Here is a 4050-nt window from a genome sequence, read left to right as displayed (position 1 = left end):
CCGCAAAGCAAACAGGTTGGATGGAAATGAGCACCCAGTTGTGGCACTGGAGAACATTTTAGTTCTCCTGCTTTAATCTTTCTGAGCTTCTCCTTCTCACTCTGTTGCTCTCTTCTCTGCCTCTTAAAATGAATTGACCTCGCTTGACCAAAATATCTTTTGGGGCCAGGCATGGTGGCTCACACCTGTAATCCCAGTAGTTTGGGAGGCTGAGGCGGGCAAATCACCTGACATCGGGAATTCAAGACCAGCCTGGCCAACATGGTGAAATGCTGTCTCTACTAAAAATACAAAGATTGGCCAGGCGCGGTGGCTCACACCTGTAATCCCAGCACTTTGGGAGGCCAAGGCGGGTGGATCACCTGAGCTCAGGAGTTCGAGACCAGCCTGGCCAACGTGGCGAAACCCCGTCTCTACTAAAAATACAAAATTAGCCAGGCATGGTGGCGCACACCTGTGGTCCCAGCTACTTGGGAGGCTGAAGCAGGAGGATAGCTTGAACCAGGAGACGGAGGTTGCACTGAGCTGAGGTTGCACCACTGCACTCCAGCCTGGGCAACAGATTCTAAGACTCCCTCTCAAAAAGAAAAAAAAAAGAGAAAAGGAAGCAGTCAGTAGCTAAATATTACTGCTAGTGATCCTGGCTGACACTTGCTGAGCTGTTTAGGTATCAGGCCAGGCTTAGCGCTTTTCAAACATCCTCCCAACAGCTCTGGAGTGGACCTGTTAATTTATTCTCCCCCTTTTCCAGAAGAAGGAACTGAGACACAGAGACGATGTCACTTTCCAGGGGCAAACCAGCCAGGAAGTGGTGGTACTGTGATTTAAACTTACCTCCTGAGCCTGTGGCTTCACCCCTGAGCTTTGCTGCCCCTCAGATTCAACTGCATTACCCTTGAGAGGAATTCTCTGACAAATATGGGGAGATAGATGGAGGTGGGAAAGAGAGGCGGGGAGGTGGTATATATATTGGGGGGGGATAAGGAAGTTCCCTGTGTTGCTCTGACACACACATCGTGTGTTCCCCATATCTTTGTGGGTTTTTTTTTTTTTTTTTGAGACAGGGTCTCATTCTGTCTGCCAAGCTGGAGTGCAGCGGCACAATCATGGCTCACTGTAGCCTTGACCCCCCCAGGCTCAAGTGATCCTCCTGCCAGCTTTTTGTAGAGATGGGATTTTGCTGTGTTACCCAGACTGGTCTTGAACTCCTGGGCTCAAGTGATCCTCCTGCCTCGGCCTCCCAAAGTGGTGGGATTACAGGTGTGAGCCACTGCAGCAGGCCCTCCCCTCATATCTTTGTCTCTGCCTATGTCTGTGTCCTCTGGATAGAGGCAAACACCTGAAAGGTGCAAGAGTTTGCAGCCCTGAGGTCCTGTGTGGCCCACTCTGAGCTGTGAAAGGCACAGCCTGGGGCCAGGCGCGGTGCCTCACACCCTGTAATCCCAGCACTTTGGGAGGCCAAGACAGGCGGATCACGAGGTCAAGAGATTGAGACCATCCTGGCCAACATGGTGAAACTGCATGCCAGCCTGATGGATGCACTCCAGCCTGGCAACAGAGTTAGACTCCATCTCAAAAAAACAGAAAAACAAAAGAAAAGAAAGGCACGGCCTGAGATACACTGTGAGCATTGTGGCAGAGCTGGGACCCTGCAGCAGAGAGAGACCTGATATACAGAAAGCAGTGGGTTATGGGGTTATAAAGGTGTGCATTTACTACATCTAATTGGAAACAGCCATCTGTGGGGTAGATACTGGAGCTCTCCTTTTTTTTTGCGATGGAGTCTCGCTCCGTCGCCCAGGCTGGAGTGCAGTGGGGTAATCTCGGCTCACTGCAAGCCCTGCCTCCTGGGTTCATGCCATTCTCCTGCCTCAGCCTCCCGAGTAGCTGGGACTACAGGCGCCCACCACCACGCCTGGCTAATTTTTTGTATTTTTAGTGGAGATGGAGTTTCACTGTGTTAACCAGGATGGTCTCGATCTCCTGACCTTGTGATCTGCCCACCTCAGCCTCCCAAAGTGCTGGGATTACAGGCATGAGCCACCGCACCCGGCCTTTTTTTTTTTGAGATGGAGTCTCACCCTGTTTCCCAGGCTGGAGTACAGTGGCACCATCTTGGCTCACTGAAATCTCCGCCTCCTGGGTTCAAAAAATTCTCCTTCGTCAGCCTCCCAGGTAGCTGGGATTACAGGCACCCGCCACCATGCCCAGCTAATTTTTGTATTTTTAGTAGAGACACAGTTTCACCATGTTGGCCAGGCTGGTCTCAAACCCCTGACCTCGTGATCCACCCACCTCGGCCTCCCAAAGTGCTGGGATTACAGGCATGAGCCACCACGCCCGTCCTAAGTGATCTCATTTTATAGATGAGATAGTTAAGGCCAAGAGAGGGTAAGCGACTTGCTCAGGGTCACCCAGTTAGGAAACAGTGGTACTATTTCCAAACCCGGGGAGTCAGGTCCTCCGGAAAAAGTTTGAACTCTTGGGTAGCAAGATGGAGCTGCAGTGTCCTAATCTGTAAAGTTGGGACAATGGGCATGCCACAGGAGGTCACCCGCGGTTTGGTTCTGATGCAGAAAGTAACACAGCCCTGGAGTCACAGTCCGGGTTCTGTTCCTGCCTGCCTTCTTGGGTGTTGACCTGTACTTACTGGGAAATGCAAATCAGTTTCCCTACCTTGCGGGTTGGCACCCAAGATTCCAGTCCTGGCCGTTCTGCTCAGCTTGTCTGAATTTCCTTCCTCACCTCCTGCCCACATGCTTTCCATTGCGTCCACCTTTAGAGGGTGAAATAAAAGCAGAGGTGGCAGGAATAGCCCTGGGCAAATTGGCCCAGCGTTGCCCACACACCAGCACCAGGCAGGGTCCTAAGTGTCACTCATGGGCATGTCAGGCGACCCAAGGATGCAGGTACCATCCGTTCGTATATGTCGCAGAGATTACATGTGACATGGCCACCTGGGGACTCTCTCAGGAAGGAGGGACAGTGGCAGCAGGTGTCCCGTTTTCGTAGCGACATGGATAAATTTGAGCAAAGCCACCATGGGCCCGCACCCCACCAGGCAGCCTGCCTCGGTCATTTCCCTTTGTGACGCTGCCAACAAGATGCTTCTACCCAAGAAAGACAAAAAGCAACTGTTTCTTATACTTTATTTACAAGGGCCTGCCCTGAGGCCCCCACCCCATGAGAACCCACAAGGTGGGGGAAAGAGGAAGTGGGCAGCAGGGCCATAAGCTTGAAAAGGGTGAGTTCAGCTTTGGGGCACATCGGTCCAGGGAGCCACGGACCCCAGGGAAAATGCTCAACAACACCCACACAGTAACTAAGTGTGCATATGTGTAGGGGGAGGATTTAGGGGTGAGGGTCTTGTGGGTGTATGTACAGGTGGTCCAGCTATAATGAGACTGTCAGCATGCCCCCTCATTCTCCCAGGTCCCAGAGACCGCCCATCTCAGGACAGTGGGGATATGCGTCCTCACTCCACAGCCAGCAGCGGCCCTGACTGCTCTGGATATAAGGTTTCAGCCGCGAGGCCTGCCTTGCCTCACCTGTGCTCCAGTCCACACCAAATCACCCTCTCAGGACTCAGTGCCTCTCACATTACTATCTCCAGCTCACCCCTCTCCTGAGAGCGCCAGACCCTTACACTCAGTGTCCTGTCCTGTGGTGTCCTACAAACACTGCCAGCTTAACATTTCCAGAGAGCGCGCCTGGTTCTCACCCTCCGCGAACCCAATCTCCCTATCTTTCGTCTCTCCTCCATCCAAAACCAAGGAGTCCTCTCTGCTGCTGTGTCCTCCTGTGATCCTTCATGAAATTCTCTCACTTGCACCTCTGAAACAGCTTCAAATCTGACGGCTTCATACCCCTCAGTGGCCTCCATCCTGGTCCGGCCACTGTCACTTCCCACCTGCAGTCCCCTCCTTTCTGGGCTCCAGCTTCCACCCCCGCCCCTGTCAATTTGTCCTCCTACAGGGCAGACAAGAAGGATCTGTTTAAAACATTAGCCCACTTGGGCCAGATGTGGTGGCTCATGCCTGTAATCCCAGC

The sequence above is a fragment of the Mandrillus leucophaeus genome, unplaced genomic scaffold (assembly GCF_000951045.1).
Source record: "Mandrillus leucophaeus isolate KB7577 unplaced genomic scaffold, Mleu.le_1.0 Scaffold151, whole genome shotgun sequence".
Lineage (NCBI taxonomy): Eukaryota > Metazoa > Chordata > Mammalia > Primates > Cercopithecidae > Mandrillus > Mandrillus leucophaeus.
This window is presented reverse-complemented; position numbering follows the sequence as displayed.